The sequence below is a fragment of the Pipra filicauda genome, unplaced genomic scaffold, assembly GCF_003945595.2.
Source record: "Pipra filicauda isolate LSUMZ 115617 unplaced genomic scaffold, ASM394559v2 scaffold717_size297095_pilon, whole genome shotgun sequence".
In the NCBI taxonomy this organism is placed as follows: Eukaryota; Metazoa; Chordata; class Aves; order Passeriformes; family Pipridae; genus Pipra; species Pipra filicauda.
In genome coordinates this window covers 256,677-269,700 of record NW_024104884.1, presented here as the reverse complement: position 1 = coordinate 269,700, position 13,024 = coordinate 256,677, and positions in this window count along the sequence as shown.

The following is a 13,024-nucleotide window of genomic DNA, read 5'->3' as shown; positions in this document are numbered from 1 at the left end:
CATCAGGGCTGTGGGGACAGAGCTTTTGCCTTCAGTATAGAACAGTCTCCTGCTGCTCACCGCCTCTGAAAGCCTCTTCCCAGTCAGCAGAAGAAGGTGACATTGCCCAGGGGTGGGACAGGGGCCATTAGTGACTATTAGCCATGCACATGCTGCTATTCCTCAGGCTGGTGAGTGAGTTCCCAACCAGAACCTCCCTGGTTTTATCGTCTCACTTACAAAAAGCGAGTCATTTGTAAAGGTCATTAGAGCAAAACAACTGCTAGATGGTGGCTGAAGGGACAGTCACTTCTAGGAGACCACCCCCATTTGATAGATGAGCAAACAAAAAGCCAACAGACCCGTTCAGGGCCATGGGACAGCTCTCCAGCAAATCTGAGAGTCCCTTTGGCAGCCCAGGATAAGTTTCCCCAAAGTAAAATAAAGCTGTGTAGCAGCACACCAAGCACTTGCTGTTCCATCAATAGGCAATTGTAAGAGGATACACCTCCTTAGTCTCTAAATGAGTTTTCTTTCCAGCACCACATTATAGACAAATCCCCTGTCACAAAAAACAAATAAATCCCTTTTCACGATCAAATATGCTCTAACCAAGTCAAACAGGGCCACACGCACGTGCGGCGAATCTGCAAACCTCGTCCCAACTTCCCAGCGTGGCCATCTTCCCTTTGGGTCAGGGAAAAGGAGAAAAGAAAAGGAAAGAAAGAACATTTAATAGGAGGAATGAGGTGGCAATTTCCCGGTTCAGCTGAGAATCCATGTGTGGGCTCCTCATGGCTTCTGTCTCTAAGCCGACGAAGCCTGGACTGACACAACACCAGTGCTTGACTTACGAGGGCTTCATCCAGGCAAGATATTTTTAATTTAAATCTTGCTGTAGTTGAGGACGAAGCCATCCAGGCTTTGATTTACTGCTAATTCACTGCTCCCATTCCTATAACTCCAAACTCAAGTCACCAAACAGTTGAACGCCGAGACACTCAAAAGTGAGGCTCTTCCTGAATGAGCGTCAGGGGGCTGCTGGCAGCAAGTGTAAGTTCTCATTGAGAAGAAACAGCAAGTATATAAATATTAACCGTCTCCACACAGCCCCTGAGTCGAGCATCACGTCACTGTTTCACAGGAAAACATTGCTGGGAATAAAACACCTCCACCACTCTCACCTTTCCTCCCTCGTGTGGCGTTTTATGCTCAAGGAGAAACAACACGTGGGTCGTGGTGGCTCACTTCATAAACATTTACATGCCTTTGGTGCAGGGTTGGTTCACCAAGCATCAAGATTTATCCCTCCGGCCCTTCCAGGAGCGGGGAGGAGGGGGAAGTGTGTGATATATATCATGCAAATGCCTGTAATGGAAACCTATCCCATATTATCTGTGTTAGAGCCACACATTCGTCCTGTCAGAAGGACAAGGCAAATTCAAGTGCCAGTCAGCTCCTGGAAATTTATTGCCAGTGGCTGGGTGGGAAAGCCCCAGCAGACCACTCGTGTATGGATAATAGAGCTGGAAGGAAACTCAAGAGAGCGGGATGAAAACCAGGAGAGCTGGCAATTTAAGGTCTCCTTTTTGGGTCATCAGTGCAAATCCAGCCACGTTTAGTGGGAGGTTTTGCTTATCCCCATTGCAAAAGAAACCTGGGAATCTCAGCCTCTTGACTTTTGCGTCTGGATTTCTGTTTCCCAGCATGAAGTATCTAAAGAACACAGGAAAAGCCTCTCATCAGCAAAGGCTGGAGTAAAAGAAAGTCACAGAGTCTGCAAATGACCTCTCTCTTTTTAGTGATTCCCCCAGGTAAAGTCAAAGCCATCTGCTGACAGGAGGCATAGTGGAGATGGGGGTTTCAACCCAATCACTCAGGTCTTCATGCTCTGAGAACTTGGTGCCTTCTACAAAAAAATTGAAATGGAAACGGCTGGGAACACTATATTTCAGCAAAAAGCTGGCTTCCCATGTTCCAGGAATCACCTGGCAAGGTTCACATCAGCTGGAGGTGCACAGGCTTTCAGGTATCTGAAGTGAAGTGGCCATGGGGTTTTCAAACCAAAGGGTGCCTGTTCAAAGCCTTCACAGCATCTCTAAGGGCTCACAGAGGGGTTTTTAATAAAGGAAAGGGTGCAGGGCAGATGCCACCATATCCTGGTTCCTGTTGCAGGGCATGCAGACTTGGCACCTCTTCCCTGGGTGGCTGCTCAGCACCTCACAAGGTTCAACCACTGAAGGATGAGGTAAAGTTACAGAGCTCATGCACACGTGAAGAACAAAAAAAAAAACCCAGACAGTTCTTGTGGGATGAGTCAATAAAACCCCAAGGAAGAATGCCAGTTCCAGAAAATCACCACACACACTGTAGGTATCTCAACACATCATTTTTGCAATGATCTCTCCATTCCCAAAGGTGACTAAAAGCATTTTGTACCAAATTTTTCAAAGACACAAGGATCAAGGTTCATGAGGGCACAGCTGCCCCCAGGCCAATCCCCTAACCCGAGATGTTTGGCTGTCCCTGCCCATGGCAAGGGGTTGGAACTAGATGATCTTTAAGGTCCTTTCCGACCCAAACCATTCTATGATATTGTCTCATTTCAAAGCACCCATTTGTCATTTTAATTAAAAAATTCAGTCTCAAAAGTGTCCTGTTGTGACCAAGGGCTGCTCTTGGCTGTTGAAGGGCAGGACAGCACTCCCTGCTCCCACCATCCAACTTGGGGTTCAGTTTGCATTTCGTGGTGATGAGTGAGAATTCCCATCAATAAATGTCGACTGAGCTTTTTGCCTCTCTGTGCCTCGGTTTCCCAACCCACACCCTGGGAACGAGAGAACACTTTCCCACTGTTTGAAAATCCTTCAGAGCCTGAGCGAGAAACATCCGGGCGTAATTCTATGTAATTCTTTTTTTCTCTCTATTTTTTTTTTTTTTTTTTTTTTTTGGTCACAGGCTCCTTGAGAGCTCAGAGCTAAAGGATATAAAGCACTTCTCACATGAAGACAGTCATGCAGGGAAGCACGCTCATCACTGATGCCCTGCAGTAAGTCAGTGGGTTGCCCAGACTCTCTGCACAGACGGGAAGTCTCGTTGCCTTGGGCGCCTGGAGCGGTTGGTGTCCATTAACTGAGTCTTGCAAGCAAGAAGGAGTAAGAAAGAGCCCTCTGAAGCCTTTAGTCACATTGGTGGGGACCAGAAAGGGCTTTTTATTTGAGCATCAAGCAGTTTGAGGGCTTTACCAAGGGAAACTCATAATCCAAAACACATCTCTGGTTGTAGAGGGGAATTCGTGGGCAAGACGTGAGACTTCTTGAGTCCCCTCTGCAAAGGGGTGATGTGGGGTCTCAGTCTCAGCCATGGGGTCTCAATCTCAGCCATGGGGGACCTCATAAAGGAGTATTGTGAATAACAAATCAGGAGGAGCCAAGTGATTCCCGGGGCAGCACACTAATCTTGCTCAAAAACACGTGTAGGCAGTGCCAAGCCACAAACTTTGGCACCTCTAACTCCGAAACTCAACAGCTCTACCTCCAACACCCTCCCCACGTAGGATCCCAACGCGGAGCACGAGCCCACTGTGCCAGCGCCGTTCTCAGCTTTGCAGGGAGCTTCGCAGAGCTCCCTTCCAAATGAGAAATTAATTCCTACACGGCGTTAACCCTCAGCACGCCCGAGCACCGTAAGACCTTGCGGGGCTCCTCACCCCGGGGCGTGTGAGCGCGCGAATCAAACCCCGGCGCTGCCAGAGGGAGGTTTGGTTTTACTGCAGCCGCTCGGCATCGAGGAAATTGGGAGGCAGAAACAAAGCGCTTCGGTAAAAGGAAAAGGATGCAACACAAAAGGGGCTCCGGCGTCCCTCCTCCCCTCCTCAGCCTCCAAAAGTAGAGGATTCGACATGTAACCGGCTCCAGCAGCCCGGTGCCCCCCGGGATTCGGCTTCCAAAGACGGTTCCTGCCTTCCCGGCGAGGGATCTCAGCCGCTCCCGTGCCTGTGCTCAGCCCTTGGCTTTGCCACATCCACAGACTTGTCTGGCACCAGGCTGGCTGCGGCGCAGAGAGGGATGCTGGCAGGTGAATGCGTGGGGGAAGGCTCGAATATTTCCTCTCCCTGTGGAGAAGTTCAGCATCTCCCTCTGGATTTGCGAGAGCGCTCATCCCTCCTGCTCGCCAGGTGCTGGGCTGCTCGCTGAGCAGATTTAACACCAGCCCTCGGCGCCTACAAGGCAGTTACAATCATCAAGCAAATGCTTCCCCAACAGCACCGTGACTGATCATCAGCCTGGATTTTAAAACGCCCGTCTTGGACATAAACAACACTTAGATCATGCGGCTGTCAGTCATCGCGCATCGTATCGATATCGCCGCACGTTTAAGAAGGGACAGAGGGAAAAAGCCTTGGGCTGGTCCTTTCGGAAGGGAGACACCCCCACGGAGGATGGGTCTGGGCGCAGGAGGGATGAAAATCCCAGGCTTCCGTGACGGGGCTGGGATTGCATGTTCAAACCTGGCTGCACACGGGAAGCAGACACACATCTGTTGCACCGCTGGAAGCCCGACTCTGGCGAAGGATCCCGCACACAAACAAACAAACACACGCTTCCCCAGGCAATTCAACCACAAACAAAACGCTGCTCGCACCCCCTGGATCTTGAGCCAGTGGCTTAGCCACGGGAAAAAAAGCACCTAATCTCGCACTTAGAGGCACACGCCGTAATTAAAATCCCCGAGACGGCAAAGGCAGAGCAACCCCTCGCTCCGCTGGTCCTGCCCGCTTACGGGTTTCACCGGTTTCTATAAACAAGACCCGGGTGAAACAGAGGATAGATAAAGAAAATAAGTTAGCACGCTTTATGCCTCCCGAAATATTTGTACAGGACTGGTGCGTGCTCAAGATAAGTCCCTAGAAGGCTGCGAGCGGTTGCATAGGCTGTAAAAATCCCCTGACACCATCATTGTTCCCGCGGAGCAAGAGCATCCCCCAGCAATCTCGGGGTCCCGATCCAAACCTTCCCCCTCTGCACCACTCCCCCCCACCACCCGGAAAGCCTCAGAACCCGCTCGCTTTCCCCAAAACCTCTCATCCCAGTCATCGCATCCCGGCAGCGGAGGGAAGCCATGGAATATCAGGTGCGTTTCCAGCGAGCTGTTTGGCACGGCTGCCCGGCGGCAGGGCTGGGAAGCAAAGCGGGGTGGAAGTTTTACGGGAGAGGAGCACGGCCACACGCTCTCCACCTGGTCCTTTCCATGCAGGCGAGTCCCGAAGGTCCTACATCCGCATCCAGCGCCGCGAACGCTGGCTGCATCCCTTCCCGGCACCGGGAGCAGATGGAGCCCCAGGAGGAGGAGGGTTTGCTCTGGGCTGGGGATGGAGCAGCCACATGCAGCCACTACAAACCCAAACAGCACTTAGCCCTGCTGGGGCTGAGCAAGTGGGTTTGTTTATCTGGGAGGAACTCATCTGCTGCCGGAGTATTAGATTTCCACCAAAACCATGTGCGGCTCGGTGTTTAGATCACTTCTCGCTGTCTACATAATTTAAGGGCATATGTCTGATAAACGCAGAGCATCAATACGCAGGTTTCGGTTGCTGCACAACACATGTACCGAGGGAAGGAGGGAGGTTTAGCAGCGCTGACTCCGCAGCCGGGATTTGGGCAGGAAAACTCTCCAGCACCTCGCAGGAAGGGAAAGGACGGAGGTCTCCCCTTCCCTTCTAGGTGCTCACCACCGGGGGTGGCCCGTGTCCCCATCCCTCGGTCACCCGGGAGGTGTTATCCTCCCCGGGAATAGGGCTCTGCCTCCAGCCCCGTCCAGCTGCAACCTCACCGGGAGCAGGAAAAGTTTGCTAATGCCTCCAGCCCCTCGCCCAAGGAAAGCGCTGGAGCATCGAAGGGGGAAAATACCCCCCGAGGGGAGGAAAATCCACAAGCCGGGGGTGATGAGGGACGGGCTGCGCCGCTGGAGCCACTACCCCCGGGGAGAAAAGTTGAGCCTTGTGCATGGGGGAAAAAGCCATCGGGGACCCGGGGACGGGGGGACACCGGGCACCGCGTCCCCTGCGCGCTGGGGGTGTGGAGGAAGGGGGCTCCCCGCTGCGACCCCCACCCCCCCCCAGCATCCTCGCAAGCCGGGCCGGGAGGGGCGGAGGGGCCGTGCCCGAGCCCCCCGGCTCAGCCCGCTGTCCGCGGGGGTCCCTGCCCGCCAGCCCCGACCCCCTCCCCAGGACCCGGGCTTGGGGAGCAGCCCCTCCCAGGGCCCCGCTCCACCGCCGCCAGGTGTGCGGGGCAGGTACCGCTGCAGCCCCGCCGGCCCTCCCGGGGCATCCTCCGGGGATCCTCCCGCAGCCCCTGCCGCCCGGGCGGGGCGGGGGGGCTCCTTACCTGGCAGTGCTCCTCGCTTGCTTTGGGTGGGTTTTGGTGTATATATATATATATTATTTTTTTTCTCTTCTCCTTTCCCCCCACTTCAGTCTTCAGAGCAGGCGCCGCATTGACACTGCAGATGGTCTCCGTGTGCGTGTGTGTGTGTGTGCGTGTGTGTGTGTGTCACTCTCTCCAATCCCAAATACTCCACGGAGGCGGAACACGGAGCCCCTCTCTCTGCACTGGGCAAACCGTGTCTGGCTCGCCCAGAGCTGGGGGGGGGGGGGGAGAAGCGCGGGGGGGGGGGGGGGGGGGGGGGGGGGAAACGCAGCTCCAGTTTTCACTCCCCCCCCAAATCACCCCTTCCCTCTTTCCCTCCCTCCCTCCCTCCCTCCCCCAGCTCTTCCCTCTCTCCCCCCCCCCCGCCTGTAAATCAGTAAGGAGTGGGGGGAGCCAGGCAGCGGAGCAGGCAGGCGGGGTGCAGGCAGGCGGGCTGCAGGCAGGGGATGCGCTACGGGGCCATGCCCGTCTCGGCGCCCGGCACCGCGGCCTCCCGCCCGCCGGGGAGGGCTCGCACTGCGGCTGTCTCGCCAGCCCTTCCTCCCCAGCCCTCCTCCTCGCCAATGGTGGCTGCTGCGGGAGCGGGCTTGGACACCCAGGCTCTTTTGCCAGCGCAGGCACACACCCCTCTTCCTCCCCACCTCCACAAAAATAAATAAAAAATAAAAAAAAGCCGGAGAGGTGTGGAAGTGCGGCGGCAACGCCAGCCCAATACACCAGGGAAGGATAATAAAAAATAACAATAATAACAATTAAAAAATTAAAGCGATAATAAAAATCCCTTTCTATCCTTTTTCTCTTTCTTTCCTTTTTTTTTTTTTTATCTTTGCAGAGAGAGTGGCCGGTTGCTCCTCCTTTTCTCCAGCCCACCCACCTCTGGGAGAGAGGAGAAGGCGGAGGAGCGCAGGTTGTCTCTGGAGGGGGGTCCCCCGAGCAGCTTTTCGTCGTCCTAAAGTTTGCAGGGGATGGGGAAAGGGATGAGGATGGGGACGGGAAGGGGAGCGGGGCCGCCTCCCGGGGCTGCCACCGCCGCCGCCGCTCTCCCACGGCTGGAACTCCGGCTGCCTGGATTCCTCCTCCTGTGCCTTCCCTCGCTCCTACTCACTACTGACACCTAGGATCTCCAGCCTGATTGGGCTAATTGGGAAATGTCTCTGCCCAAAAAGAAAAAAAAAAAAAGAATAAAACCCAAAACCCACTCAAGGAATCAACCACCGCACCTCGCTGCTTCCCCCCATTCCTTCGCCAGAAAAACCCTTCCCGGCCCTGGCATCTGTTTTCCCTTCCCTCTCCAGCCTGTGCCCCGCTGCTCTCCTCCGGCTTGGACACACCGAGGAGGAGAGCGGATCAGAGCGGGCGTGGGGAGGCTCAGAGGAAGATCAATCTCTCAGCCTGGGTGAGCAGTAATCCTGGAGAGCGGCTGCAAGCTGCTCCGCTCGCCGGGGCTTCCTTTAATTCCCGGCAGCCGCAGGAATAATGGTATTTTTTTAAAAGCTGTTAGTGCTTCCTGCCTGAGTTTGGTGTCCAGCAGGATGCCCCACGGAGCAGATCCCGCTCCACAAGTTCATCCCCACCGTGCAGAGACCTGATGTCCTCTCTGCAGGTAATATCCGAGCTCTCCTCCGGCCAAAAGCGGAGCAGACAGCAGATGGTGGGGAGGAAGGGGATGCTCTCAGGGTGTCGATGGCAGCACGCAGCAACAGGGCTGCCTTCCCCTGGGAGCTCTGATGCCACGAGGATGGGCACCTTGAACAGGTCTAGGGAAGAGTGGAAGTGCAGGGATTCTTTTCAGGAGTGTTGGCCCATCAGGACAGGAAGGGGAAAACTCGGGGAGGTGATCCTGCAGCTTCCCTCTCCCCAGTAGAAGGCATCCAGCAGGGATGCAGGGGGTGGCTGGTGAAGGGGGTCCCACCACTCGTGGCAATCAATAGCCATGATCAGAGGCGGGGATTGTCCCTCTGGAGGCAGGAATTGCCTCTCCGGGGCAGCTTGTACAGCACCAGGCACAGCAGGACTCCCCCTCCTCCCCACAGCTTCTCCCATTCACAGAAAATCAGGCTTAATCCGAGCTTTGTATTTTTAATTATCTTAAATTTATGCCACAAAACACGGGGGCCGGGGGCTGTCTATTTGCATCCTCCAAGATATTTATTTTTAAACAATATCATGTTTTCCTTAAAACAAGTTTTATCTCCCGGGCTCGTGCCTGAGCGTGCCTGTGTGTGTTTTGCCTGAGCTCTGGTTTACATTTCCTGATGGATGGATGGGGATTCAGAGCCCTTTTTTTTAAGGTGGTGCATAAAATGTATTTATTATTCTTTATCTCCTGCCTCTTGCAAGAAGTCATTTGTTTTCATTCAGAGAAATGAACACTATGTGAAGCCTGAAGAGTAATAACACAGCAAAATGACAATGGAAGAGCGAGACAGAAATCTGAGAGATACAATGGCAGGTTAGTAACCTCTAAAGATCACTTCAGCTGTAAGCAATACAGTATTATTTAATGTCCAGTCTGGCTTGCAGCTCCATTTAATAAAAACATATGAAAATCTCTGGGAAATTTGGTCTTCCATTTAAAACCAGGCTGTTCCGCTAAACAGGGATAATCTGGATATGCTGAGATTACTTCCCGCTATCCGGTGGGAAGGAAGAAATTAAGACGAGTTCTTTCTGCTTCTTAAGACAGTGGCATGAGTCAATATATGCCTGTGCTGTTTGGGTTCATGAAGGAGTGAGTGACAAATGGGACTTTATTTATAGGCCTTTTCATGAACTGGGCAGTGGGGGCGGAAAAGGGTTAGGGCTGGAAAACCCAAATGACCTCCCCTGACCCGTGAATAACTGCAGTAAAAAGGCCCAAGGACAAGGAGGGTTCAGGCTCACCCTGTTGTCATCAAGTGGATATTTTTCCCCCCAGGTCACAGCAAAAAAATCAGGGAGAGAACCTGGGCACCCCCACTGCTCCATTCCTGGGGGAAAACCCACCAAACAGCACCAAAGCTGCTCTCAGCATCCTCTGGGAAGAGGCAAAATCATATCATCTCTATCCAAACAGACTGATTTCCCTCCTGCTGCCCCAAAACACCCTCCATTGCTCATGAAGTCCTGAATGCCAACAGCATCTCTGCATCCCTCTGCAGTTCCTCCCTCTCCAGCAAGCAGGAGAGGTTTGCAGGCAGCAAACAGCACACACATCCTTTCATTTCATGCCTTATTACCTCAGCCACACACAGGGATCACTCCCATCAGCACCCAAAGAACAGAAAACACCTATTCTTTCCGAGGATATACATCTGTACACTTTGAGACTCCAATAACAAAGCAGAGGAGCTAATTTAAAGAAAGAAGAACTAATAAAAAAACAGAGAGAGAGAGAGAGAAAAGTAAGAATCTAAATTGGGTTTGGGGATTTTATTATCATTATTTTGCCCCGCCATTTTACAAGTTTGTTAAACCAACGCGGTATTTAAGTTGCTGAAAGCCGAAGCTGGTTGTTAAAAGCTCCGGGCTTGGGCGAGCGCAGCCACCGCTAAAACCCAACATCGCAGCGCCACCTGCAGCGACCGCGCTTGGTGGCAGCTCCAAAATCCCTCAAACCCGGCGAAACCTAAAAAAAACAAAACAAAACAAAACAAAACAAAACAAACCAGTCCGGGGAGAGGGCTGCTAACTTATAATTTTGTCCCTCTAGGTCTCTTTTTCACCCCCTTCTGCCATCCGGTGTTTCAGGTCCTTCCAACTCGCCCCTTTCTTTTGAGGCACGAAAGAAAACTGTCCCCTCCTGGGGAGCTGTCACCGTCCCCGCCGCTGACAAAGGATGTCTTTATCATGCTGGTGGAGGGGGGAAAATTCATTGCGAGCCGGTTTAAAGCTCGTCCAGGGCTCTGCGTTGTCGTTGTGACATCCCGAGGAGGGACAGGGTGAGCTCAGTTCTGGGTTCTGGCTGCCGAGGGTGTCACACTATAAGATTTTGACAGCTTTACCAGCTTCAGGAAGGGTTGTGTCGACAGAAAATGAGACAGAAATACTGTCAAAAAAATGTAAGAGAAGTTCCCAGGGAAGAGGATTGTGTCACTTGGTCACCTGGCCACTGCCTTCCCCTCTGTTTGCAGCATCTTTGCAGCCAATTTCTAACGAGGGGTAGAGAAAAAGCCCTTGAGAGGGTCCATCTCGGCCATTCTCCATTTGTGCTTTGTCCAATATATCTTTGGAGTCTCAGGGGTTTGCACATTGGTCTGTTTGAGAAACCCAGGGTGTCCTGGCACGGAGCAGAGCTGTGCAAGGTGCCCTTTCTCCTCTGCCACTGATTTGCTGCACAGCCTCAGGCAACTCCCTTAACTTCCCTGCCAGTCCTTGCAGGGACACTTTTTTTTTGGCAGGTTTCTTAGTAGGGCATTTATTAAATAACATTTTTCTCAATTATCTAACTCCTGCCCCTTCCCAACCCTTTAGCAGTGTCAAACAGAGGTGAGGTTTACCTTCCTTTTTTTAACCCCACTTGTTTGGATGTTTTTTGTGGGGAAGCAAAACCTCCTTTCACACTGTCCCAGCAACTCACAGAAGCCTCACAGCCCTCCAGGACCTGAGTGTCCCCTCCCTCTCCAGAGCTCCTTCCCATCGGTGTGTGCTCCAGTCCATGTCAGCACCTGGATTCAGACACTAGTTCACCAACCTCAGATGAGTTGCAGGAGGACTTCCAGAATTATTCAGCCCGAATTTCCTCTCTTTGTTGTAATTTCATCACTTTTTTCTCCCTTCTCTGTCCCTTCCCATCTCCACCTCACCAACAAGGTGCCGTGGTAGGTGGAGCCTGTCTTTCCAAGTAGACCCAGGGATAAGAAGGATGCTCATCCCACATTCCTCGCCCACCCAGAGGGGGATTTATGATGTACCGAGGCCGACAGCATCATCTGCGCATCTTCCCAACCCACCCACCCTCTCCTTGTCCCAGCCTCCCCCCTCCCCGCCAACTCCGGAGCCGTCCCGCAACTCACCCTCTGCCCTCCCCCTGGAAACTCCCCAGGGAACGATTTTTCTCCTTCTCCCTTCAAATATTTGCCGACCATTATCGCCGGCGGTCACACCCAGGCTGTCGTTAGTCCAAACAAAACAGAAGGGGGATGGACACGGGAGAGGGGCAGATGGACGGGGGCAGGGTGAGATGGGAGCCAGGGGAGCAGTCAGCCCGTAATGATAAGGGGAGTATAAAACACAGGCTGGGGCTGTCGAATTAAATGAGGGGACGCCAGAGAGGGGCTACTTTAAACGGCAGGAGACGAGTGAAAGGGAGTAATATTGGGAGCAGGCAGGTGGAGTGATAAGATACAACCGGGGAAAGTCAGACAATTTCATTGTTTTTTTCATTTTGGAGGACAATACCAATAAGAAGAGCAATCAATCCCTGCTCCGGAGGGCTGGAGAGCCCTGGGGGGAGATAAGGAGTGAGGAGGTTTTGGGGGTGGAGGGATGAGATGGAGGAATGGGTAGAAAGGCAGAGGAAAGCAGGGCAGGGACATGCAGGAGGAGCTGGAATCTGGAAGGTGAGAGGGGAAGGCTGGATGCCAACACCAGGGGCACATGGCATTGAAAGGGGATGCTGGTTCAGTTAAGGAGGAGCAACGCTCAAATTAGAAGAAATCCAAAAGAAAACAGGACATCCTAAAGAGAGGAAGGGACTAATCCAGAGATTAGGGCTTTAATTTGGGATTTCAGAACTTGGGTCAGAGTTGCTGCTGTGATGCAGCTCCTGGGGGATGCTCCAGTGGGTACCACAAATGCAGGAGACAGGATGGGAGCCAGGCTAGAGATTTTCCCGGGATGACCCAGCCCTGCCCAGCCCTTGCAGTTGGTAATAATCTAGAAAGGTATTTTAGGAAGTTTGCCTCCCTCAGACATTGGGAAAAGGATATGCAAAATACACTTCACAGCCTCCAAAATCTCACAGCTAATTGTGGACTCGTCACTCGTGGCTACTCCTCAATAGGGATATTTATAAAGCCTCTTTCCTACGTAGCTTTGGCATTTTCCTCACTCAGGGAACATCCACCCAGCCACCCACTCCCAAAAACTTTCAGGACTAAAATCATCTCACTGCCTGTCAAACTGCCCCAAATCAGCAGTGGGCCCTGATAGGCAGCACATGGTGAAAGGTTTGTTTTGTTAGAACACCAGGCTCCAAGAAAATAACTGAAAATTATACAAACCAAGCCCAACATTTGTGATTTTTTTTTGTTGCTGCAATTCATGATTTTTAAGCCAATTGCATGGGGATAGGAGGGAGGGAGGAGGGGGGGAAGGCTGGCCCATGTTTTTTAGCATGTGGGGTTGGCAGCACGCAGAGTTACCCACTTAGTGAACGTGGGAGACAGAGAAGGGGAGAAGCATAAGCTCATCTTGGGATGCTGTGGGAACCCCAGTGAAGAATAGCTATTCTTATATGTCAGCTCCATCACCATGGTATCAGAGAGGAGGAACAGAAGGAGAAATGACAGAAAACAGGGGGGAGTGGAGCAGGGTGACTGAAGACATAAATGGGAAGGGGAAGAGAAAGACATTTCCCTGATGAACGAGATCACTTGTTAAATAGTTGGTACACAGTCACACCAGTAGCCTGGGAT